Source organism: Camellia sinensis, chromosome 8 (assembly GCF_055761805.1).
Source record: "Camellia sinensis isolate YWXY chromosome 8, ASM5576180v1, whole genome shotgun sequence".
NCBI classification, from domain to species: Eukaryota; Viridiplantae; Streptophyta; class Magnoliopsida; order Ericales; family Theaceae; genus Camellia; species Camellia sinensis.
In genome coordinates this window covers 184757957-184785445 of record NC_138968.1, presented here as the reverse complement: position 1 = coordinate 184785445, position 27489 = coordinate 184757957, and the positions used below count along the sequence as shown (strand labels likewise).

The window sequence follows — 27489 nt, the reverse complement described above, 5'->3', positions numbered from 1 at the left end:
TTGCATGTTTGAGCCTGAAACACATGATTCATGTGGAGTTTTGGTTAAAGCTCATGTTGTAATCACCATTTGTACCATCTAAGTTGAGAATGATGAGCATCTCCCACATGCATGTACAAATCATGGGAGTATAAGTCTTGAATGTTTGAATTTGAGCATGTTGATGACGGGTTTGAGATATTTTGGGACATGCATGTAGATAATTCATGTAATTGAGCTTTCCTAATGTTGTAATCTTGCATTAGTAGCATGTTAGCATGTGTAAATGTGTAATTTGAACCATTGCATGCAAGAAATGTAGATGGAAAACCGATTTGGAGCTCAAGAACACGATCTGGGAAACCCAGATTTTTGAGGTCCGCTCGAGCGGGGTAATGGCCGCTCGAGCGGGAAAATCGTGCTCCCAGCATTTTTGCAGAGTTGGATGTCCGCTCGAGCGGGACACTCCACGCTCGAGCGTGGATTTTCGTAGACAGGCCTTCAGCTCGAGCGCTCTATTCCACGCTCGAGCGCATCTTTCGTGCAACCAGTACTTCTGCAGGCCTTAAGGGTCCGCTCGAGCGGAGAAGTTTACGCTCGAGCGGGGACCCTGTTTCCTGGAATTTTGTTCATGCACTCTGTGATTCGTTTTCCGTTCTCTTTCACTTGTAAGCACTCTTAGGCATATGTTAAGCATTGTAAATGAGTTAATGAGATAAGACCATAGCCTAAAGAGGAATATGTGAATTAAAGAACGGATTGAACCGTTAGTGACCCTTTTGTATTCATGAAATGTGTAGGGTCAAGCTCCAGGGGGCATCCACAAGCCGATCACTGTGAGTAATATCAATATTTGAAAACTTGTCAATGTCCAATTGTTGTTCCCCTATAAATATTATGAGTTGTTAATTGGGATTGTGGACAAAGGTTTGACGAGAATAAATGAATGAATGGGCCAAAGGCCGTTTTGACATGAATGAGTGGGCCAAAGGCCGTTTTGACATGAATGAGTGGGCCAAAGGCCGTTTTGACATGAATGAATGGGCCAAAGGCCGTTTTGACATGAATGAATGGGCCAAAGGCCGTTTTGACATGAATGAGTGGGCCAAAGGCCGTTTTGACATGAATGAATGGGCCAAAGGCCGTTTTGACATGAATGAATGGGCCAAAGGCCGTTTTGACATGAATGAGTGGGCCAAAGGCCGTTTTGACATGAATGAATGGGCCAAAGGCCGTTTTGACATGAATGAATGGGCCAAAGGCCGTTTTGACATGAATGAGTGGGCCAAAGGCCGTTTTGACATGAATGAATGGGCCAAAGGCCGTTTTGACATGAATGAGTGGGCCAAAGGCCGTTTTGACATGAATGAGTGGGCCAAAGGCCGTTTTGACATGAATAAATGGGCCAAAGGCCGTTTAACATGAATGAATGGGCCAAAGGCCGTTTGACATGAATGAATGGGCCAAACGCCGTTTGACATGAATAAATGGGCCGAAGGCCGTTTTGCCATGAATGGAAACCCGGATGGGCCAAAGGCCAGAATGTTTGGAACTACAGTTACTTGACTTGCATTTCGTATAGTTATATATATATATTTTGCTGTTAAACAGAAGTATGAATTGGGCCCAAGGCCGTTTGGAGCATGTTGTTCTACATATTGTTATGTAACTGTTATATTTGATATTATTCACTGGGCTATCGCTCACGCTCATTCATGTATTTGTAGGTGAGCCAAGGGAAGTCCAAACCCAGCCCCAGTGAAGTCTGCTAGAAACAACAGGAGTTTTGGGAGAGTCAGCCTTGTGCCTCGCGCATGAGACCATCCTTGCCCTTTTACTATGTACCTATGTTTTGTCTTGTTGGCAAGGACCTAGTGCATGTCTGTACATAGTCTGTTATAGGCTGACTCGTTTTGGACGATCCTGTCTGTAATGAATTTGGTGAAACCGTACTTTTGATGTGAGTTATTAACGTATCTGAGTATGGTTTGTTTGATGTGCATATAAGCACGGCTCCATGGACAAAGTTTTTAATTTTGCTTCCGTTTGGCACCCATTAACTCTGTTAAAATACGTTTACAACAGTTTGAGGCCGTAGGTAATCTCATGATTACTGGCCGGTTACGTCCTTAACCCACGGGGGCGGGTTCGGGTCGTGACAGTTTGGCTCGGTTTAATCAATTTGGTCTGTTTTTTCAATTTGAGGTCCACATTTGTTTTTTAGTTTAGTAGAAATTGGAGCGTAAATTTCACGTGCACGAACTCGGATTCTTCCTTAATGTTTCGCCTCCAAATACATGGGATTGCAGTATAAATAACAAAGCACTAGAGCTCTTCAGTCCATATCAGCCACAGCCAAGAAGAGAAAGAAAAAAGAAAAAAAAAAGGGGCCACAAGAGTGTTCTTGTTCACTTCCATTTTCTCGTCACACAACCAAAAACAAAAACAAGAACATGGAATTATCTATTCATGCTTTACCTATTCCTGATTCAACCAAAAATATGGTACCGGAGGTCACTCGACGCTCAGCCAATTATCATCCTAGCATTTGGGGAGATCATTTCCTCGCATACGCCTCTCATGCCACGGTAAAATTGGATTTGCTAGCATTGCACATATTTAATATCCGTGTTAAATAATAATATTAGAACAGGTATTAATAAGGATACGGTTATATATCAATCGATATCAAATAGTATCGACCAATATATCTGTAAATATTGGTACCAAAAGTCTAAAATCTTATTAAATATCAACTGATATTTAAAATCTGACAACATGGACACGAAAGAAACTACATGGATTTTTGTTGAACAACCATGTTTATTATCATGAAATTTTGTTGGACACATGCACTTATATATATATATATATATATATATATATATATGTTTTCATGTTGCAGGAAGTAGATGTTAACATGAAGCAACAACTCTGTTTTCATATATCTCTGTTTCATATAAAAACACTTGATAATAACTAATTTGGTTATTATTTTTCAAATTCACAATATTCCATTTGAAAAATAACATTAATTATGAAGAGTGAAGTTTGATTTCATTTACGAAAATAGCATTATCAAATTATTCTTGCTTTATTTTATGTATAAATTTTGAGTAAGAATATAATTTTCTTTGTATATATCATATATTCTCATTGTCTATGCAGGAAGTGGATGTTAAAATGGGCCAACAACTTCAGCAGCAGAAAGAGGAAGTGAGAAAGATGCTAGTGGCAGCTAATGATCAGCTTTCACAGAAACTGAACTTCATCGATGCAATCCAACGCCTAGGGGTGTCTTACCATTTTGAAAGTGAGATTGAGACAGCTTTACAACACATATGAAACCGATTATGATCACCATGATGACAAAGCCAAGGATGATCTTTATACTATTGCTCTCTTGTTTCGGTTGCTTAGACAACAAGGATATCCCATCTCTTGTGGTAAGTCTCATTTGCCATGCATTTGATGTTTTGGCGTCTGATGGTATCTGAACAAGGCTAAAACAGTCAAACACAGCCATACAAGTCCATATGTTAGTTTGGCCACACTAATATATCATGTGTTGGATGGGTTACGCAGATGTGTTCAACAAATTCAAGGACGACAATGGCAAAATTCGCGAATCCTTAATTGGCGATGTGAGAGGAATGTTAATCTTGTAGGAGGCTGCACATCTTAGGGTGCGAGGAGAAGATATACTGGATGAAGCATTGTCTTTTACCATCACTCACCTTGAGTCTGCGGTATCCAACTTGAGCAATCTTGTTCAAGAACAAGTAATTCATGCTCTAAATCAGCCCATACACAAGGGCTTGACAAGGCTAGAGGCAACCCGTTACTTCTTCTTCTATGAGCAAGATGATTCTCACAATAAAGTTCTACTGAATTTTGCAAAATTAGATTTCAACCTATTGCAAAAAATGCACCAATGGGAGCTAAGTGAAATCACAAGGTGACTTGCATAAATTTATGCCCAGAAAAAAAAAATGGAAATTCCCAGAATTTAAATGTATAGTATAAATTTAAATTGTGCACTTTTTTGATCCATACATTTCAAATTCTAAGCATTTTTTTTGAATATTTTTTATGGATCCGTAAGGTTGTAAATCAAGTCACACTTTTCCAGTCATGTTGAAGTGGTTTAAAAATTGACTAACATAGATCTTATTACATATTTCAGGTGGTGGAAAGAATTGGACTTTGCAAAGAAAATGCCTTTTGCAAGAGACAGAATGGTGGAGTGCTATTTTTGGATATTGGGAGTTTATTTTGAGCCCCAATACCTACTTGCTAGAAGGATGCTAACCAAAGTGACTGCCTTGACTTCCATTATTGATGACATCTATGATGTCTATGGTACTTTAGAAGAACTTGTGCTATTCACTGATGCAATTGAGAGGTTCAAACCGATTCATTCCCTTACGCTTTATTTGGTTGAGAGATTTGGAAAATGATTTGGAAATGGAAAGGAAAAAAGTGTGTGAAATTAGATGAAATACAAATATATTTTATTCACATTTCACCTTATTTTCCTTTTCCCTTTCCAAATCCCTTCCGAAATCCCCAACCAAACACAACGTTAATGAACTTTGCATTTGATCTCATAGAAGTATCAAAATCTCTTCAATTGTTCATTATCTATCTGTATTTCAGGTGGGAAATCAGTGCCATAGATCAACTTCCAGAATACATGAAACCATGTTATCAAGCACTTCTAGATGTTTACAACATGATTGATGAAGAGATGGCCAGGAAAGAAACTTCATATCGCGTCCACTACGCAAAATCTGCAGTAAGCCTCGTACTGATTGGTTACAAACAAACAATTTGTGATTAGCAATAAGATTATATGTGAAATTTGATCAAAAAGCAATAATAGTGATCGATTTTGTTCATATCTCAGATGAAAATTTTAGTTAGAGCATACTTTGAAGAAGCCAAATGGTTTCACCAAGGCTATGTTCCAAGTATCGAAGAGTATATGCGAGTTGCTCTAGTAACTTCTTGTTACACAATGTTAACAACCTCTTCCTTGATGGGCATGGGAGAGGTGGTGTCCAAAGAGGCCTTTGATTGGGTGTCAAGTGGTCCTTTAATTGTTCAAGCTTCATCGGTAGTTTGCAGACTCATGGATGACATAGTTAGCCGCAAGGTAATAAGATAAATCAGAAGTCTTGCAAAATTGTGTATTATGTTGTAATCCCGATGATCACGCGGTATTGTTAATGTTGTTAATGTGGTGAGCTTAGTTCATCTTTACTGAATTATAAATAAATAAATTAATTAATTAAAAAATATTAGACTTTTAAATTTAGCTTGACAAGATGAATCGAAAATTTTAATTTTTTTTATAAAAAATTTCAAAATAAGTCCAAAAAAAGCCAAAAATAGTGGGCTTTTTAATTATTTTGGCTTTTTAATTATCATATTCTCTAACCATCATGTAACGCTTATTGTAGTTTGAGCAAAAGAGAGGTCACGTAGCTTCGGCAGTGGAATGTTACATGAAACAGCATGATGCATCGGAGGAAGAAGTGCTCATTGAATTTCACAAACAAGTTACAAATGCATGGAAAGATATAAATGCAGAGTGCCTCCATCCAATCGAGGTCCCAATGCCTTTGTTATTGCGAGTAGTCAATCTTGCACGAGTGATAGATGTTTTATACAAGGATGAAGATAGTTACACTCATTCCGGAACTAGGCTTAAAGGTTTTGTAACCTCAGTACTCATCGATCCCGTGCCAATATCTTAATAAAAAAGCAAAACAAAACAAATCACAATCTAGATACAAAATATATCTAGACCAATAAGATTTTTTAAAGGGGAAACTACATGTAGGTAGGAAAAAGAAAAAGAAATTATTAACACATGGGGATGGAAGTGTGTCTGTGGTGGGGTGTAAATGAAATATTTTGCACCCCTCATATGTTGATAATTATTTTTATTTTTTTTCACCTAAATGTAGTTTCTCCTTTTTTAAAAGTGGGTTTATTAACAAATTTTATAAAATTTTATTTATTCAAGTGTATTGCGTGTGCTTCTATATTTAATTTTTATATTTGTAACAGAACTAATACAAATAATTCTCTGCTTCACGAGGTCGGGATTAATAGATTTCCTGGAAACATTGTAATATGAAATGAAATCATTCAATGCATTTCAAGTGGAGAATTATTTTGTTCTTAATTTTCTGTTTTTGTTTTTTTGTGATGTGTATTATGAAATTTATGAATGACAAAATAAGGTATGCATAAAGTTATGTAATTTTGTAGTGAAAATTATAATTTTTGTAATAAAAAATTATATATATTACTTTATAACAAAAATTATGAATTTTTGTGATGTTATATATACTTAGCGTTCTTGTTAACTTGGTGGCCATAACAGTCTATCGAGAGCAGACCAAAGACATTGGCGGAGCTAATAACGTGGTTGATGGAACAATAATTGAGGGGACCAAAAATATTTACGAATGATTTGAGATATTCTAAATAGGCCAAGTTTGACATCTACTAAATAATACAAAAAGACAAAAAGTTACTATCTTATTTAAGTCAAATCATCTTATTTAAATCACATCAGCTCTCTAACCCATCACATCAAACCCAACCCAAATCCAACCCATATAAGCCAATAAGTCAAAAAGTGCACTTTTTTAGAACATCCTAAACCAACCCTAAGTATACTGTTTGACTTTTTATATATAAAAAATTTTTTGTAGAAAAGTAAAGAAAGTATGTAAAAAAGTAGAAAGGAAATATTGATAAATGTTGATTGATGTAACCTAAATAAATATATGCATATAAAAAAAATATTTTTTTTAACACGTAGGATATAAATGTACGACTGTATTGTCTCTCCATTCCATATCCCACAAACAGAAAATATGACATATTCGCACTTTTAAAAAAATAAAAAATAAAAAGTTTTTCATTGGTTTAACAGTCTATCGAGAGCAGACCAAAGACATTCGGGCAGAGCTAATAACGTGGTTGATGGCCGTAACAGTCTATCGAAAGCAAACCAAAGACATTTGGGCGGAGCTAATAACGTGGTTGATGGAACAATTATTGAGGGGACCAAAAACGTTTAGAGGGTGGTTTGGGATGTTTTAAATAAATGTATTTTTTAATTTTTTATAAAAAAAATGTGTAGAAAAATAGAAAAAGTGTGTAAAAAAATAAAGAGGAAATGTTGATAGATGTTAATTGATATGACCTAAATAAATGTATGTATGCAAAAAAAATATACTTTCTTAATGCATGTCAAACACCTACTTAGGCTTCTTCAACACGTAGGATATAAATGTATATATTATATCTCTCCATTCCATATCCCATAAACAGAAAATATGATATATTCGCACTTAAAAAAATAAAAATAAAAGTTTTTCATTGGTTTAAAAACAAAAAGGGAAATAGTCGTACAATGTAACAAGAAAAAAAAAATGGGATTTTTTTTTTAGGATCTCTAATATTAAAATTTCATAACATAAAAGATATTTAATATTTTCATAATATCTAAGGTCCCATCCAGATAAATTTCAATCCAGAGAAATTCTCTCTAGAAAAATTCTGGACTTCGCAAATAATTTCTCTGGGTTCAAACCAAAGAAAATTGAACAACATAGAGAAAATTACTCAGAGAAAATTGAAATTTCTCTGTGTTCAAGGCAGAGAAATTCAAAGGAAATTGAATAACACAGAGAAAATTAATAGGTGCTGGCTCAATGTTCCTATTGAGGCGAGCATTAAGATTTGGTATTAGCAGAGGCCTCAAAGCCTTCCGAGATAGAGATTCCAAATATTATTCCTAAAATTTTAACTCAGATCTAAATGACTCAAAATGTTATGAGGAAGTACTACACTCTGTAATTTGTGGACTAAAATATGGATTCAAACGACAACCTTGAGATCCACAGCTTGATCGAACGGTCTCAGGAAACTGAGACAATTTGGCGATTATCAAAAGAGAAGACGACGGAGAGGACGTCTTTGGAGTAGCCGACAAACGACGAGCACTGATGCCGGTGGAGAGGTCCTAGAGGCGGAGCTCAGAGTCCCAGCTGCCGAAGAGAGCAAACTAGCCGTCAAAAGAGAGGACGATGTCTTCAATGAAGTGAGAGTGGTCGGTGAGGCGGCAGCGGCGGCAAGGGAGGCTGTAGACTCAGTCTTCCTTGGTGAAGTGCCAGACTATGAGGGATTTGTTGCGATAGGATGTGACAATCATGTCCAAGTTGTCGATTGGGATTGCGATTACGGTCACCTAGTCTCATGGTGGTGGTGGAGGGGGCGGCGACGGCCATTGAAGGGAGTGAAGTGAGGTTTGAATTTAGAGAGAGAGAGAGAGAGAGAGAGAGAGAGAGATGAAATGAAGAAGGTAGAGAGAGAAATGAGGTTTGATTTTTCAAGTCAAATTTATCTGTAATATATGAGTGCGGGGTTGAGGGACCTTAGACATCATAAAATAATATTGTGGATCTCTTCTATTACTAAAAATGAGAGAGGGACTTTAGACTAATGTTCCAAAAAAAAATTACAAAATTATAAAAAAGTAAAACATTTTAATTATTAAAGTGTATAAATTTTATCAATGATTTGTAAAAAAAATTCTGTTACAACTAGACTGTTATTTTTTCAAAAAATAAAAATAAACTACTTTTTTGAAAGTATAGATTACATTATAAGCCTCGTTATTGACATTGACAGTATATAAAATAAATTAGACTTATATTTAGGCATGGCATTATTTTATTTTATGTGACGTTAAAAAATAAATAAATTGAATTGATCTTCTTTGAAACTTAAAGAAATATTATAATTAGTCTTATATTTTTGAATAATTATACTAATCTTTGTTATAATAACAATGAACTGGACAGTGCTAAGGGACATTATAAAATTACTATATTACCATTTTATATCATAAAAAAATTACAATTTTAACATTACATAACTAAATCCTATCTTTTTTAATTTTATTTTTTTCCCAAGTATTATCCCTTATGAGAGGCTTCACCCAATTTCTTTTTTTCTTTTTCATCAAGCCGTGACACACATGTGGCCGTGGTCATCGCCACCAAATCATCGCACATCGTGCCGCCGTGAAAAGCAGCACAACAATCACAAACCACAATCGGTCACCACTTTGTCTCCACCAACATCATCTGTGCCTCTCTTTTTTTCTTAATTTTTTTTTGCTTCATTTTGTTGTTTGTTGTGGCTGATTAGGCCAAGTAGCGACCAGACGAGGACGATGATGAGAGAGAAACTTGGGAGGAGACAAGTTTATGGCATTGATCAGTGAGATAGATGAGGATGTTTGTTTGGGTTTGGTAAATATGTTATTCAAATCAACAATGATTCATCCCATTAAAAACATCACCACTAATAGCACTAATGCATTAAAAAAGTAAAAAAAAAAAAAAATACAACTCCAAGATCAAAACATCACATCATTAATGGCGGGACCCACTACCACCTAATTAGTGGGAGCACTAATTAGTGCTTCCAAGCATTTTTCTATACAAATTAGGGACTATGAGTGGCCTTAAAGTCCTCCAAAATTACGTCATAATGGAAAATTATTTGATAATTTTAGAGTATTAAGGGGTCTTAAAACCATTAAAACGTACAAGGTGAATTCTCCTTTATCTACCAATTATCTTAAAAATTGAAAAATTAGTGAAACATTTCTCTCTAACTTTATGTAGTAGGAGAGATCCAAGATATTTTTTCTTTATTAATTAAGGTCCCTCAATATTTTCACAGAGAAAATTTGACTCAAAAATTTTGTCATACTCAGAGAAATTTCGACCCCGACTTAGAGAAATTTCAATTTTCACAAAGAAAAAATTTCTCTAGTGTGATCATAGAGAAATTTCTCTGAGTCGAGGCCAAATTTCTCTGAGTTGGAAAAAATTTCTCTGTGTTGAATTTTCTCTGTGAAAATGTTTATATCATTTATCTCATAAAATCTTAATATCAGAGACTTTAAAAAAAATTCCCCTTAAATAAGTGACTCAATATTATCTCATAATTAATAATTTTTATGTTATTACTTATTTAAAAGTACCATATGAGTAATATTACGTGATATTTTGAAAGTACTAAATAATTTACTCCATCAACGATGTTATTGTGTTGTTAAGTTAGCTTCTTTTTTTTTTCTCAATTAAAATGACATAACTTTTATTATACACATTAATTTTTATAAATATTATATATATATATATATATATATCTACTCATTTAAATCTATAAAATAATATCCATATTGAATATGGAAATGGTTTTTTTTTTTTTCTTTCTTTCTTTCTTTTTTTCATTGGTAATTTCTAAAATTTGAAAAAGTTTTTCTTTAAATCGCAATTCTTTTAACAAAGTTTTGTCTTGGTTATTGATCTTGTTTTAAAAAATATAAATTTCACATAAGAGAATGAAAGTCATAGAATTTAAACATTTAAAAAAATGAAAAACTCTTAGATGTGTATTAAATACCATATAGATGCACTTTGATTATGTAAGTGACCACTTTAGTTACGAGCAATAACTCATGGTCAAGTTATGTAGAGTAACACATAATAGTATTCATATAATTATGTGATTTTTTTTGTTTAAAACATCTTTTCACGGATATAATATAATGCAACCTTGCATTATGTGGGGGGAAAAAATTCCTAAATTAAATACATCACAATATTTATAAAATCGGTAAAAAATTCTTAATTGAGAAATTTTATAGTACCATATGCACAATCGGGTATGCCTTTTATGGTCATTGATTATGATCTATTGTGGTATCAATTATGACTCATTGTGATATTGGTTATGAGTTATGATTCAAGAGTTCTTTAATTATACCTTAAGTAATATTTGGTTATAACTCATTATTTTTTTAAAGTTATGACTCTTCTAATATTGAATTATGATATTTGTGATAATCAAACACACAAATGTTATAATTTTGTAGAGTGTGTATCATAATATTAGCCTTTCTAATTTTGTGTCATCTCCTCTTACCTTTTTCTTTTCTTTTCTTTTTTATTTTTAATTTTGTAGCAGTGATACACTTTATGGAATACTATTGATGCACAGCTGATGATTTGTATCACTGCTACACTATCTCCATCTATTTTCACATCTGTGATTCATTGTCAATCAAGTCATGAAGTATGGATTACTCTGGCCAAGAGATTTACCTCCCTTTCTAGGTCTTATATACATCAGTTAAACAGTAAATTAAGTAAAATTACTAAGAAAGGAGTCACAATAGAAGAGTATCTGAATCAATTCAAAGTGATAGCTAATCAACTTGCTTTAGTATCTTCACTTGTTGATGATGAAGATCTTATTCTTCTGATTTTGAATGGTTTGCCTGATGAATACAATACCTTGAAGACTACTGTATGTGCTAGATCAGGTCCTATCTCTATAGAGCAACTGTGCTCTATACTTTGTTCTGAATATATTCATATAGAGGCTTCTCTTAAGCACATGCACGCTGCTGAAGCTCCAGGTCTTTTGGCTTACAACACACACAGAGGCAATTTTTCTATCAAAGGAGGTCATAGAGGCCATTATAGAAGCAGAGGTAATTTCAGAGGCAGAGATGGAGCCAGGTTTCGAGAAGGTCCAGCTAATCAATCTAGTTATTCTCAGAGAGGTAATAGCTTCAACACTTTTCAAAGAGGCAGATAAGGTTATAACAGCTATAGCAGCTATGCTCATGCAAGCAGTTCATCTACTCCCTTAGTGATCTGTCAAATCTATGGCAAGTCCAATCACATTGCCCTAGACTGTTGGCATAGGATGGATACAACTTTTCAGAATAATCAGCCTACTAGTTCTTAGACCTCACAAAGTTCCGGCCACTCTAAAGCCTATGTAGTATCTGCTCCAGCCTCCATTTCTAATGTCAATTGATTTTTAGACTCTGGAGCTACTAATCATGTGACTAATGATCTTAATCATCTCTTCTTCTATCAACCTTATCAAAGACATGAGCAAGTAGCCATTGGTGATGGATCCACTCTTCCTATTGCTCATACTGGTAAAGGTCTTCTTCCTACACCTTCATTTCCCTTTCATCTTACCAACATGCTCTATGTTCCTACTCTTTCTTCCAATTTGCTTTCAGTTCATCAATTGACTAAAAATAACCATTGTACTGTTACATTTGGTGAGCATTCATTTCCTATTCAGGACAAGGCTACACAGCAGATTCTGTATAAAGGCTTCTATTCTCAAGAACTTTATCCTCTCATCTCATCTTCAACTGCTACTGTGCCATCTTCTTCTCCTGCTGTTGTGCCTTCTTCTTCTTACATTTGCCTTTCTTGCTCTCCTTCTACTGCATCTCTTGTAACCAGACCAAGTTGGCATTTTCGACTTGGTCATCTTTCTTCCAAGAAGTTGCATCACATATTAACTCATCATCACTTAGTTCCTAAGTCTTCTGTTTTAGGTAATAAAGGCTCTCCTCTATGTGAACATTGTTGTGTTTCTAAGAACCATAGGTTTCCTTTCTCTTTATCTAATTCTACTGTAAATAAACCTTTGGCCCTCATTCATACTGATGTCTATTGCCCCTTTTCAGTATCTGTTTCTAGCTTTAAATGTTATGTGCCATTCATTGATGATTTTAGCAAATTTACTTGGCTTTTTTCTCTTTATTATAAAAGTGAAGTGTTTGCTAAATTTCTCAAATTCAAAGCATTTGTTGAAACTCAGTTCACCACTAACTTCAGATTTTGAGAAATAACAATGGGAGTGAATATCTCAGTCATACTTTTCAAGATTTTCGTAAACAAAAAGGGATTGAACATCAATTTTCCTATCCTCACATTCCCTCTCAAAATGGTGTGGCTGAGAGAAAGCATAGGCATCTCATAGAAACCATTGTCACTCACATGCATCACTCTTCTCTTCCTTGGTTTGATGCTCTTGCTATTGTTGTTTTTCTTATTAATAGGCATCCTACTCTTAAGTTGAATAATCTCACTCCTTATGAAGTTTTATTCAAACATAAGCCTAATTATCAGCTGTTGAGGACATTTGGTTATAAATTCTATCCTTGGCTTAAACCTTATATCTCATATAAACTTCAAACCAAGTCTATCCCTTATGTGTTTATTAGTTATCAGTCTTCTATGAAAGGATATAGATGTCTTGACCCTAAAACTAGGAAAGTGTATACCTCTAGACATATTGTCTTTGATGAATCATCATTTCCTTTTCAGTCCTCATCTCAGCCTTCTTTCTCAGTCTCTATGACTCTACTTGATTTCTTTTGGTATGCTTCTTCAGACCTGCAGCCTTTCCCACTGTCTTCTAAACCACATCCTTCTCTTGCTTCAAAATTTCCTAACACCTTTCCTCTACCTACAACTTCCTCCACTTCTGTATATGTCCCTCAGCAAATTTCTATTTCTGTCTCTCAGCAGTCACCTACTCTACCTTAGCAACCATCTATTTCTGTCCATCAACAGTCACATGCTCTGTCACTTTATCTGTTCCAACTCCTTCTAAATCATCCATTCATCCTTCTGAACCTCAAATTTCTATCTCTTCTATTGTTATTGATCTTCCTTATCTTCGTACTCATACTCATCCAATGCTTACCAGATCTAAGAGCAAAAATCTCATTTGTTTCACTACTGCCTCTACTACTAACTCCATTACTGTTGTTGAACCTTAAACCTACCAAGAGGCTGTTGTTTATCCTGCTTGGCAAAATGCTATGTTAGATGAGTATGCAGCCCTCCAAAGACAGGGAGCTTGGTCTTGGCCTTTGGTCTCTCTCCCTCCTGGTAAACAAGCTATAGGTTGAAAATGGGTTTACAGATCAAAGAAAAATTCAGATGGCACCATAGCCAGACATAAGTCTCGACTAGTAGCTAAAGGTTTTCTTCAAACAGAGGGTGTGGACTATTTTGAAACCTTCAGTCCTGTGGCCAAACAGCCCACTATTATAGTTCTTCTTTGTCTTGCTCTTCATTATAATTGGCCCATTAAACAACTTGATATTTCTAATGCCTTTTTGCATGGTGTTCTAGAGGAAGAGGTGTACAAGACTCAACCACAAGGTTTTATTCATTCCACTCAACCTTCTCTTGTCTGCACGTTACACAAAGCTCTCTATGGCTTAAAACAAGCTCCTAGAGCTTGGTTTTCTACATTTTCTACCTTTATTCTTTCTCAAAACTTTGTTGCAAGTCACTGTGATTCTTCATTGTTTGTCCAAAAAACTTCCACTTCCATAACTATCATTCTCATCTATGTAGATGATATTCTACTCATAGGTAGTGATCCTCATTACATCCAAACTTTCATTCGGCAAATGCGTACTACATTCTCCATGAAGGAACTTGGTTTTATTAATTACTTCCTAGGTATTTCTGTCATCCAGTCTTCCTCAGGTTATATCCTTTCTCAATACAAGTATGCATTAGACATTTTGGCCAAAGCTGGCATGAGTAATTGCAAACCTTATTCCTCTCCTATGGCTTCTAAATACTCCACTTTCTCTTCTAAAGATGTCTCACCCTTTTCTTAACCTTCTCTTTATCGAAGCTTGGTAGGTGCTCTTCAATACCTCACTATCACTCAACCAGATTTAGCTTTTGCAGTCAACACTGCTTGTCAATTCATGCAGTCTCCCTTAAATTGTCACTTTGCTGCTATGAAAAGGTTGCTCAGATATTTGAAAGGTACCTTGGCCCATGGTCTGCATTTCTCTCGTGGCCCTCTTCTTCATAATGCCTACTCAAATTTAGATTGGGCTAGTAGTACTCTTGACAGAAGATCTACAACTGGATACTGCATTTATCTTGGTCCTAATCTCATTTCGTGGACTGCTAAGAAGCAGCCTACTGTGTCCAGATCTTCTTTAGAAGTCGAATACAGAGCCTTAGCTCAGACTTCAGCTGAACTCTGTTGGCTTGGCATCCTCCTTATTGAGCTTCATGTTTCTGCCCCTGTTCTTATTCTATGGTGTGATAACCTTTCAACTATTGCTATGGCTCATAATCCTATTTTTCATGCCTATACAAAACACATTGAGGTGGACTATCATTTTGTTCAAGAAAAGATTGCTGTTAAGACTCTACACATTGCCTATATTCCTACTACTGATCAAATTGTAGATATCTTCACTAAACCTCTCTCAGTGGCTTGTTTTTAGTATCTTCAAAGCAAACTCTTAGTCCTTCCCAATCCTATGAGTTTGAAGGAGGCTGATAAAGAACCTGCTGGCTCATATATTCAGTCTCAAGGCCATGCAGTTCAAGAAGCTCAACCAACTCAGTGCAGCTCACACTCAACTGCACCTGCATGTGTATCTCTCATCAGTTAGTTTGTTATAGATATTAATCAAAGATGTTATGTTGTTAGAGCAGTTAACTAGAAATGGTTAGGTAGTTATAAGTCAGGTTAAGGTTAGGTTAGGATTGTATAAAGCTTGTATAAAAGCATTGTTGTAGTAACTAATTCTTGTATTGAAAATTAAGATCAATATCTTCTATATTCTCTGTACATTCTTTATGTATTTTGACCTAGCATGCAAATAGTTCTCGCCATAAATCGATTGATTTTGCAGGACTTGAATACACTGGAGGACATGAATAATTGAATCCAACCCAAATTTATCAATAAGAGATCAATTTCAAATAATAATAAAAAGAAAATAAAAGAAAGAAGAAAAAAGCACATTCTATCACACAAAATAAAATAAAAGAAAAATTTAGAGAACAATGATACTTGGTCATATTTTTCTTTTCATATAGTAAATAGTAATTTCAGACAATAATAATTTTGCAACTGAATTATTTTAAATTAATATAAATCTTATAACAGTCAAATAATGAAAGGATTTATTAAATAATAGTTTTATTAAATTATTCCAATACAATCTTCTTTTAGATGGCTTAAAACTTTTTCTACCAAACCTTCTAATATAAAGTTGTCAATTCTTTTAAAATATTATGTGGTAATTTGACAACCTCAAATATGATATATATATATATAAAAAAATTAAAAAAACTCCACCCTATATGTTAAGTTTATTATATTTTTAAAATTTTAAACAAACCCCTCCTAATGTTAGTGTCACATAACTAACAAAAATTGTAAAATATCTTTTCTTATTAAATATCATAAAGTCTTACAAATATTTATACTCAATGAAGTCTCATTGAGTTTGTTACAAATCAATGTAACTAAATCACTCTACTCTCATAATCGTATCTATTATAACTGCCTTTAATATCTTGCACGCGCGTGAGCTGAGTTATTTGTAATGGCTTCTCTTGTGACTTGAGTTGGGAGTGTGACTTAAGCTAATATGGTTGAGGAAGCTGGGAGTGTGGCTTGAGCTGAGATAGTTGAGAGTATTTCTCAATGCTTAGAACGTGCACAAAAGGCTAGATTTGAAGCCAAAGCCATAGCAGACACATTATCACACCAAAGAACAGGTGGAGAAGAGCAAGAGATGGACAACTCTTTGAGCAGCTGTTGAAGCCAACATAACTCAGCAACAATATGAGCCATGGATCGATATTCAGCCTCAGTAGAGGACCTAGAGATAGTAGCCTGCTTTTTAGCAGACCAGGAAATAAGATTGGGACCAAGAAACACACAAAAGCCTGATGTAGATCTGCGATCCACACAGTCTCCAACCCAATTAGAGTCAGTGTAGGCATGAAGAAGAAAAGGACCAGGTGTGAAAGAGAGACCTTGAGGTAAAGTGCCTTCAACATATCAAAAAATCCTTTTGACTACAGCAAAATGGCCAACAAAGGGAGAGTGCATATGCTGACAGGCTTGATTAACAGCTAAAGCTATGTCAGGCCTGGTTATAGTTAAGTATTGTAAACCACCAACTAGGCTGCGATAAAGAGAAGGTTGTGAAAAAAGGCAAATCGACAGCAATACCAGAGGGGGATTTGAGAGCCATAAGAGTGGAGCTAGGCTTGCAATCCACCATGCCTGCCTTGAACAATAGTTCACCAGCATATTTTTGTTGTGAAAGGAAAAAGCCATGAGAATGAGATTGAACTAAAATGCCTAAGAAATACGAGACAAGACCCAGTTCTTTCATGGAAAAGACCTCTTGTATTTGCACAAGAAAAGCATTGATGAGAGTAAAATCACTCCCAGTGAGCAAGATATCATCAACATAGATGAGAATGATCGTAATAGAAGTAGAGGTAGTCTTGGCAAACAGAGAAGAATCCGAATGACTAAGAAGAAACCTCTACCCAAGCAAGAACTTAGAAAATGTATAATACCATGCCCTAGGAGCCTGCTTGAGGCCATAAAGAGCCTTGTGGAGTTTACAGACATGCAAAGGGTACTGAGGATCAATAAAACCTTGGGGTTGATCCATATACACCTCCTTTTCCAAAGTTCCATATAAGAAAGCATTGGAGATATCCAATTGCTTAATAGGCCAATAATGATAAAGGGCTAGGCACAAAAGCACACGAACCACTGGACTGAAGGTCTCATGGTAGTTAATACCTTCTTGTTGATGATAGCCATTGGCAACAAGCCAAGCTTTATAGCAAGCAATAGAGCCATCGGAGTTCTTTTTGGTTCTGAAAACCCATTTACAGCCAATGGAAAGCTTGTAAGAAGGAAAGGGCACTAAAGACCAGGTTCCTTGATGATGGAAAGCTTGAATTTCGTCAGACATAGCTTGAAACCAAATAGGAGAGTGAAAAGCCAACTTAGTGATGACAGGTTCTGTTTGGGTAAGATCAGGAGTGTGAGTAAAAAGAGCTGTAGTTTTGGACCTGGTGAGCATAGGATGAACATTAGAAAGAGATTAGGAAGGAAAAGGAAGATCAATAAAGATAGATTGAATGGGGATAGAAACAGGTGCAGGGGTTGGAGCAGGAGATGGTTAAATAGAAGCTAAAATAGACTAAGCAACAGTAGGAGAAGATGCACAAGGAAAGACAGCAGGAGACTGTGTAGTAGGTTGTGCATTAGGTTGTATAGCATATGGTGATGGAGCAAGAGTAGACTGAGGAGCTATATGAGTTGTGGGAAACCGAGACACAGTAGGGCTGAATTAAGAAGCAGGAAAAAGCTGAGTAGTAGCAGACTGAACAATAAAGGGGACAGAGGACCAAAAGAGAGAAGAAATGATAGGTAAAGTAAGAGGGACTACAGTAGTGTGAGCAAAAGGAAAACAACTCTCATTGAACAAGACATGTCGAGAGAGGAAAAATTTGCCTGTATTGGGATCCAAGCATCTGTAGCCCTTAGTGGAAGGATGATATCCCAAGAAGACACAAAGAGTGGACCTGGGTTGAAGTTTATTAGAATTGTAAGGCCTAAGCCAAGGGAAACATTGGTAACCAAAGACTTTGAGAAAAGTGTAATCAGTAATGGATTTAAACAATAATTGATAAGGAGATGAATGACCTAGAGATAGACTGGGCATCCTGTTAATGAGAAACACAAAAGTAGCCATGGCCTCAAACTAATACTCAAGAGGGACAGAAAATTGAGACAACAAAGCAATAGCAGTTTGAGTGATATGTTGATGTTTTCTTTTGGCAATGCCATTCTGTTCAAGAGTATAAGAACAACTAAGCTGGTGAATGATACCATGAGAGGCAAGATAATCATGCATTTTATGATTCACAAACTCACTACCATTATTCGTGCGAAAAATTTTGAGTGAGAGATTGAATTGTTTCTCAGCATAATTCTTGAAATGAACAAATGTAGAGTACACTTCACTTTTAACAAATAAAGGAAAAATCCATGTAAATCTAATGAAGTCATCTACAAACAAAAGGAAATATTGATAGTGTGACAACCCAGATTTTTAATTATTCTCTAGAATTTATACTAATATTATTTAATCTCAGTTCGGAAAATATATAATTTATTATATATTATTATGTGTAATTTTTGTAAAATAATATAATTATTAAAAGTTTAGGGGTCAAAATATAAATAATAATAATATAGATAACATAAATAACAAAAATAATAATGGACATAATAATAAAATAAATAATTAATTTTCTGTTAATATGTAATAACGTGTAATTTAATTAAGAATTGATTAATTTATATAATTGTATTGAAATATTAGGTTAAAAGATAATTATCTTAAATATTTATTAAAGATAAGAACGAATCTATATAATTATTACTGAATCCGCCACGTAAGGCTTTTCTCCCTATAAATACGGAGGCGCCTGGAGAGAAAACGGAAGGAAGAAAGAAAAAGAAAGGAAGAGAGAAAGAAAAGAAAGAAAAAGAAGAGAAAAGAAAGAAGGGAAAGGGAGGAAAAGAAGGGAGAAATAATGGAAGGTGAAAGGGTTTTTGATAGTGGAAAGGAAGAGTGAGGTATTAAAGTTAAGGTGAGTTATAATATATTTTGAGTCACCAAAATATATTTTACATATGTTTTAACTTACCAAAATCGGTTTTATACAAGTTATGTTTTTAATAAAAGTTATGTTTTATAAAAGTTTCAGTTACGTGGTTTATCTTCTGAACCCTATTTCCTTAAAAGGAAACCCATGGATATGTCTGTTTATATTTTAAAGAATATTTAGTTATGACCTTATATAAAATTATATTTTGTAAGTACCACCACGGGAGTCCCACGCCTTGGGGGACTTAAATAACCATTGGCCTCTGTTTGACCACTTTGTGGTCCTCTGTTTGTCATGGATCCACTGACCTCTGTTTTGTGCGGACCAAAGTGCTGTGCGGAACTAAGTGCTACACTATTGTGGGAGCCACCTCTAGAATCCGTACGAGCCACCTCTTGAATCTGTACCTCTGTTCTGTGTGGACCAAAGTGCTGTGCGGAACTAAGTGTTACACTATTGTGGGAGCCACCTCTAGAATCCGTACGAGCCACCTCTTGAATCCGTACCTCTGTTCTGACTGTCACTTCTGTGACCTCTGTTTTGTTCTGTTCTGTTCTGTACCGTGGTTATGGCTATTTACTTACATAATCTATGTGTTTCAGTTCTGTTATTCAAATGATTTCTGCTACTCAAAGGATTTATTTATATAAATGTTTTGGCCTAACTCACTATCCATGGTTATTTCGTGTCTCTTATACTCTTGGTATTATATTTCTCACTCTGCCATGTGTTTATAGTTGTTTACCAATTTTCAGGAATCAATGCACTTCAGAAATAGCCTTTGGAAAGTCTTGGATGCGGGGTTGCGGAGTAGACACCCACACAGTACTTTTCGATATATTTTTATATGTAAATATCGACATTTTTGGTCAATAAATTTTGTAATAAAAATAGAAACTCCAATGATTATTTTCGTACCCTTAATTAAATATTTCTTCCGCTTGTATTTATTAATTTGTCTAAGAATTGGCCGTAAATAACCTCAGTTATTAGCCATCACGATACTTAACCCTTGGGTACGGGGAGCGGGTCATGACAAATGGTATCAGAGTAATGGTTTATAAAATAAAAAATCATCATTGGAGCATAGGACACACGCACATTTAAGAAGTATGGTAACGGGTAATTAGTACATAAATATTGCATTGTGTTCGTCGATTTAATTATATTATAATTTTATATGATTATATATATAATAAATTTTTTTTTTTAGTATGCCTAATTTGTGAAGGATATTAGATATAATTTATATTTGTTCTAATAAAAGAAGAACAAGAAAAGAAGGATGTCGGGCTCAAGCACTCACCAAAATTATAATATAATTAAATACATATAATTTTCAGGTGCATTGGGAGTGCAGTTGGTGTTTAAAACTTTTGGGTTACCAACTTGGGTGTTAGAATAGGTTTTTTTTTTAGCAGTTTGGGTGTTTTGGTGGGTTGATTTTGTAGGAAATCATGTATTTTTTTTTTTTTTTGTTAAGTTCTTCTTAACATTTTTTTGTTTTAAAAAAAAAAAAATCGTGAGGCCAAGGGGTTGGTAGTATGGTTGCGAGTACCAGTAGTAGGGGTATTTTGTACTGTCCGAATCTCTCTCAGTGCATTTCATCTTCATGTACCTTTAATTTCATGTTGATTAATGAAATTTTTCTTTGCTGATAAAAAAAAAATATAATCACGTATGTAATATCTTAAAATTATTAATTGGGTTTCTTGTTTTGTCTTGATTTTATTTTTTTAATTTTTAAATGGCCTGATATCTAAGATATAGTTTATTATTGGAGAATTATACATACGTGGGATCGCAAAAAATATTTACAAAAATGTGAAAATATTGATCATTTTGATTATTAATATTTATCAAAAAAATTTTTTTTTTTATAAATAATTTTTGTGATTCCACTTATGTGTAATTCTTCCCTTATTATAGATACTATTGAAGTCAATGATTAAGCATAAGAACAAAGATGGATACGAACAAAGACAAGGACAACCTTTGATGAATAACATTATTGGATTGTACATCGGCGTGGACGCATGAGTTGCTTTCCATCCTCCACAAGACTTCGAAGGGGACCATTCACAGCGGTCTTTGATTGAATCATGTCTACTACTTCAGTATACTAATGAAAACAAATAATCACGTGGTGTTTATTTGGACTTGTCAAATATGGGTCAGGTTAGGGTATATACTCTGGTATGTAGTTGTTTGGGGGTAAATTATGTATTTTTATAGTAATGTTACCTAATTTTTTAATAAAATTATGATAATTTGTAATTCATTATTTTTTTTTTTTAATAATGCTACGTATTTTTCATCAAAATATTTTTTAATCACAAAAAATCTAATATTATCACAAGAATGTTTAAACTCAGCAAAAGTGTGTAATTTCTCCTCTTCATGTTTGAAGACATTTACATTGTGCGGAGAATGTTTAAACTCAGGTCCTATTTAATTAACAGAATTAATAATGAGATGATTCACATTTATTTTATAATATATATGAAAATATATAACTTCAATTATATATTCATTTTGTATTATTAGTTGTAAAATTAAAAAATCAGTTAATTTTGTTCAATAAAATTTTAATGTGAAATTAAAAATTCAAATTTTACGCTCTGATCCATTCAATCAAATAATCCTTCAAGATTTTGTTTGGTGATAATTTATGAAAAGAAAGTTGAACTGTTGATTAAACAAGCTGTCACATGATTATTTTTTATTTTATTTTTTGAATGTACAAATATTCAAAACGTCCAGCAAAGTTAATAGGAGATGAGACTCTTTTATTGAGAGGTGAGAGGGTGATTTATGTGTACATTGGACCGAGCTGGGTAATGGGTCATTCTGTAGGCCACAGTAAAGACTGAGTAAAAGAGCCTTAAAGTTAGCCCGGTCCAAAGGAGTTTTGTAGTTAGCTCGGTTGGCATGGTCAGAGCGGCAGAAGTAAGCTCGGTCAAACTAAGTTGAACCGAGGTATTGTGGGCCTTTTCTCAGGACCTTGCTGTTTAATAGCTCGGTCTAGGCACACTATGGATAGCATGGTTTCAACAGGAAACCGAGGTACAACTGCACGAGAACTTAGCTAGCTTGGCGTTGTGCATTGGAGCACCAAGCTTGGTTAGCTCGATATTAAATGAACAGCCCGGTTGGAGTATGTCAAACCGAGGCGCACGCAGTGAAAGGAAGAACCGAGCTAGTTGAAGCTCGGTCTAGTTTGCAGCTTTAGCATGGTCATGTTAACTCGGTTGTATTGACATCCAACCGAAGTAAAACCATCTTACTTGGTTTAAGTAGTGAGGGGGGTGTTGAAGGATAAGCATTATCCTTCAGGAGTGTGATTCCTAGGAGGACTCTGCATGGAGGAATAAGAGTCCTACTATGATTGTGCCACGCAGAACCTATACAAGCTCATAACATCACCTATGGAGAGGTAACACAACTTTGATTCTCGAATACACAGAGCTTTTGTCTATTTGTCTATTTTGCTGACTTAGGCATCGGAGAAGTATCAGGCACACATCTGCCGGCTAGCTCACGTTTGTGTTTTCAGGGAATAAAGCGACGACGTTTGGAGGAGTGCGGACTTGATCAACAGGATTATACGAAAAGATTATTTCTTGCTTGTACAATTGGCGCCGTCTGTGGGAATCACAGAAAGAACAAAACCTCTTGATCAAAGTTTTCCTTGCTAGATTAGACGCAATGGCGCACAATGACGATTTGCCACAGTCCCCCATTAACAGACAAACCCCAGAGGGAGGTGGGAGGCGCGAAGGTTCGCCTTCCATCCCTCCCATGGCAGATTTAGAGCCCCAGCGAAAGAACCCCCGGAGGGATGCAAGGGGGAGATGGGGTAACAGCCCCTGTCGCTCATCAAGTCCTGATAGGCAAAGGCGGAGGATCGACCCTCAAGTTTTGGAGGATTGGGTAAAGGAGCAGGACGAGTTAATCAGGAAGATGGCGGCGGACATGGAATTGATGAAGCGCCAGATAAAAGGGAAGGGGGTGGCGACAGGAGAGGGGCGCAAAAGTAATACGCCTTCTCGCCAGTCAGAAGATCGTGGTAGGCATACCACGCCATCGCAAGCAGAGAGTAAGAGCCTCAGAATAGGCGACACTCAATCAAGGACTTCCAGAACTCGTTACTCCAGGTCTGAGAGAACGAGATCATTGAGGTCTTAGACTGAGGGAAGCACCGATCGGTCCTCACATACGCACCAAACATCATCTAGGCAAACAGAGTTGCCTAGATCGTCTGACTTACGAACTGTGCTTGAAGAAAGGGCACGACGGAAAGAAGATGCCAGGGCACGCGACCCGCACAGAGTTTCAGCCCTTCAGCGGTTGGCTCCTCGGACGCATGGGAGCGTCGAGGTAGGAATGCCAATACCGCACTTGGCCTACGAACCAACAGATAAAGCATTGGCAAGGTTACACAGCTCGCTGTTCGTTTCGGCAATTGAGAATGCACCATTACCTTCAGGCTTTATCTAGCCTAAATTTACGACTTACGAAGGGAAGACAGACCCCTACATGCACTTAAGCCACTTTCGCCAGGTCATGGTAGTATACCGGTGGAACGAGGTTTTGACGTGCATCTTATTCCCATCCAGCCTTGGCGACCTAGGTTTAACCAGGTTCGAGAGGCTACCAGAAGGCAGCATAGCCTCCTGGGCGCAATTAGCAGAGGCGTTTGTAACAAGGTTTAGAAGGAACACCAAGACGCCGGTAGAGATCGACCAGCTACTCTCCATTGATATGGGCGACAAGGAGACGTTGAGATCCTACAACAATCGTTATTGGGAGACCTTCAACCAGATAGGAGATTACCCCACAAATCTCGCCATCGCGCAATACAAAAGGGGTCTTCCAGTCAGAAACAGGCTGAGGGACTCAATTACCATGATGCCCCCTCACAATGGAAGCCTTAATGGAGAGGCTACACCAGCACATTCGGGTGGAAGAGGATGGCGCCCGTGCTAAAACGAAGTCTGGTACAACCGCAATACCAGATAAAAAGACTTCGGAAAAAGTCAACGCGGTAGAACGTCCAAACAGAAACGGGCGAGGCAGGCGGGACAACGGAGAGGACCAAGATAAGAGGTGGTTGAGAGTCCGCATTGCCATTACCACGGTTTTCAAAAAATTGATCTATCGGATTCTCAGTGAGATACGCGATGAACCTTTTGTCAGATGGCCAGCTAAATTGGGAGAGGCACAGAAGGACTATGACGAAAGATCGCGGTGCACCTTCCATAAGGAAAAAGGGCACCGCATTGAAAATTGCGCAGCATCTGGAAGAGTTAGTGGCAGCCGGGCATCTAGACCAGTACATTGAGGGAGGGACGCAGCCAGCCGCCCAGAACCACAATCACCCAGACGGAAAGCCGATCGACACCCCACCTCAAGGCGTGATAAACGTAATACATGGGGTATTTGAACCTAAGCGAGTATGTGAGCTCAGGGGAATGATAAAGAAGGCAGAGCACTTAAGGGAGGTATTAAGTGTACAACCCACCATTAAAAAGGGGAGAACAGAGGCTACGAACGTCATGTCTTTTTCAGACAAAGACTTGGCAAGGATATACTGCCCTCACAACGATGCACTGGTCATCACTCTCCGCATCAAGGACTACGACGTCAAGCGAATTTTGATTGACCAAGGGAGCTCATATGAGATAATGTATTATGAAACCTTCAAACAGTTGAAACTGGAAGACAAAGACCTGGCACCTGCTGTATCTCCCTGTAGACACCCCATTTTTGACCGTCCTCAAGACTTGGATGTCACCGTTTGGATACTCGGTGATCATCCATGTTTGTGTTCATTTGGAGTTCCCGGAGGTCTCGGCTCGCGCGCCTTGCCTCAGGATCTCCGTTTTCGACCGTTAAGTGTCTGGTTTTGCACCAAACACTTGCATCTTGCCTTGGAGGGGCAGGGAATGCCTTGTGAGGCCTCCCCACACACCACCGGCAGTGGCTAGAGGCCACCGGCTGGTTTTTGTTTCCATCGGCACTTCTTATTGCCGGTCGGCACATTTTGTTGCCGGTCGGCACTTTTTGTTGCCGGTCGGCACTAAATTTTGTCGAAATAACATTTTTGGGCAGCCGACCACTGTTCATTCACTTTATGGAGATATTTTGTGCCAGCTGTGATAGCTGGCACCAACTCTGCCTCCCTTCATACACGTGTATGGAGGGATCTCCCTCTAAGTAAGCTTGTTGCATAAGCTTTGCAAGAGGGAGTTCTATAAGAGGAAGGCTTTCCTCTTGGCTCTAGGTTAGAAAAATCAGAAAGAGACCAGAGCTTAGAGATATAGATATATCCTATCTCTATATCTCCCTCCCCTTCCTCCTTTGTGTGTGTTATTTGGCCCAAAAGTGTGATTTTACCTTACTTTTGCACCATTACACACACTATTACACCTTGCTTCGAGTTTGAGGGACTTGGGGGGTTGATTCTTGAGTTTTTGGACTGGCTTTGATCAAAAGAAATGGGCTAGACCATTTTTTCTTCAAAGGTTCTTCAAGGGTGAGCATCTTGCTTTATATTCCCCAAACTTGCAATAGTTATTTACCTATCTTGCTTGCTGATTTAGCTTTTGTGCATAACATAAAAAAATCTTGTATTTTCATGCTTAAGAACTTTCATTAAGGGCCTTTGGTGGTTTGAGTTCGAACTCACCTCCTTAGGCCTTGTTTGGCCCCTTTTGTTGCTTCTTTGGTAAGGCCTTATTTGCTTAAGTGTTTTGATCTCTACACCACTGAAAATCAGTGTATTTTAGGGGTAAAAAAGTTGGTTTGAAGTCTTGCATAGGGGAGGGACACCCCTCTCCCTTCATTGTCTTGTTTCCTTGAGTTTTGGCCCAAAAGGGTAACATGCATGCTTGCTTGTTTTTTGCCTCATTTCAGAACTTTTTGGGTGTTTTTAGGTCATGTGGGATCACTGTTTTTGGCCGGATCTATGGCCCTTTGCATGCTTAGTATACTTGCTTTGCATCCCCCTATTTGGCCTAGGAAGGTGTCTCATGTTTAGGCCATGATTCTTGCTTGTGTTGGCTTAGTTCCATGGAAGTATTGGTCTTATTTTATCATGTTTAAGGTCTGGTGGCTATGCATTTCAGTCATTCTTGCCTTGTTTGATGTCCCCCCTTTGTGTTTTGGCTTGTAAGCTTTGAGCATGTTGACCTCTAGCATGCATGGTTGTGATCATCCTCGTGATTTGGCATCATTTAGGACCCTATTTCAGCCCACGAATCATGCTTGTATGCCTGCATTTGTGACCTCTTCTATGCTCTTAAGGTGTACCCTTTTATGCCTAAAAATGAGGCTTGGTGGGAGCATGTCATGGGAGTCACTTTAGCTGCCATATTAGGAGGGTTTGGAGTCCCATTTTGCATGAAAAAATTATGTCTTTACTTGTCTTAGTCATGCCATGAGTGGTCTTGTTGGTGTTAGTGAGATGCTCCTTTGTTGTGCCTTAACTTTGGGCCTATTGGTGTGTATGCTTCCATGTTTGTTTGTCCACTACTTTGGCACCTTTTGGCCACTGTTTTGGGGTGGACCAAGGTCTGCCCCTTTATGGTTCAAGGCCCCATTGCATGCTTGTTTCATGCTTGTTGCATGGTTGCTTCATTAAGCCTTGTAGTATGTTAACCCCATTGCCAAATTGGTCCATATTTGCATCATATTTGCACCTTGCATGCTTAGCCTTGTATATTTGTTATGGTAGTTGTGTGACATTTGCCATACTTTGTATGCTTTGTATCATGTTGCATTTGAGTCATGTTTGCATAACATGCATTGCATTACTTGGTTTGGGGTATCAAACCAAGTGTGAGCGTTAAGGGGTGTTCATACTATAAGTGATGAAACACGCCTTAACTCTCGGTCACCGGGGCCTTTGACTTCGGCATGATAAGGCCTTGGCTCTCATTTGTGTGTTGCATGCATGTTTATATCAAGTGGCAAACTTGATCCCTTGGGCTATCATGCACCATTGATGGCTCGAGGATCGAGGGTCACGCTTCCTTGAGTTCAAAACATGATAGGAAACATGACCATGCTCACATTGCCTGAAAATCCCATGCCA

The 27489-nt window shown here is 36.9% G+C and overlaps 1 long non-coding RNA gene and 1 pseudogene across 2 annotated transcripts; both read left to right on the top strand.

Annotated features, from left to right (window-relative positions):
* Positions 1-2342: 2342 nt before the first annotated feature.
* LOC114294439 ((-)-germacrene D synthase-like) lies at positions 2343-5905 on the top strand (annotated as a pseudogene). Its single transcript, XR_014337278.1, has 7 exons — positions 2343-2567; positions 3148-3425; positions 3565-3937; positions 4166-4384; positions 4639-4777; positions 4889-5137; positions 5445-5905. The product of XR_014337278.1 is annotated as a (-)-germacrene D synthase-like (transcript).
* Positions 5906-19212: 13307 nt separating this feature from the next.
* On the top strand, positions 19213-21604 carry LOC114294444 (uncharacterized). The gene is made up of 2 exons (XR_003640458.2): positions 19213-19373; positions 20147-21604. It is a non-coding gene; the product is annotated as an uncharacterized LOC114294444 (long non-coding RNA).
* Positions 21605-27489: the final 5885 nt, after the last annotated feature.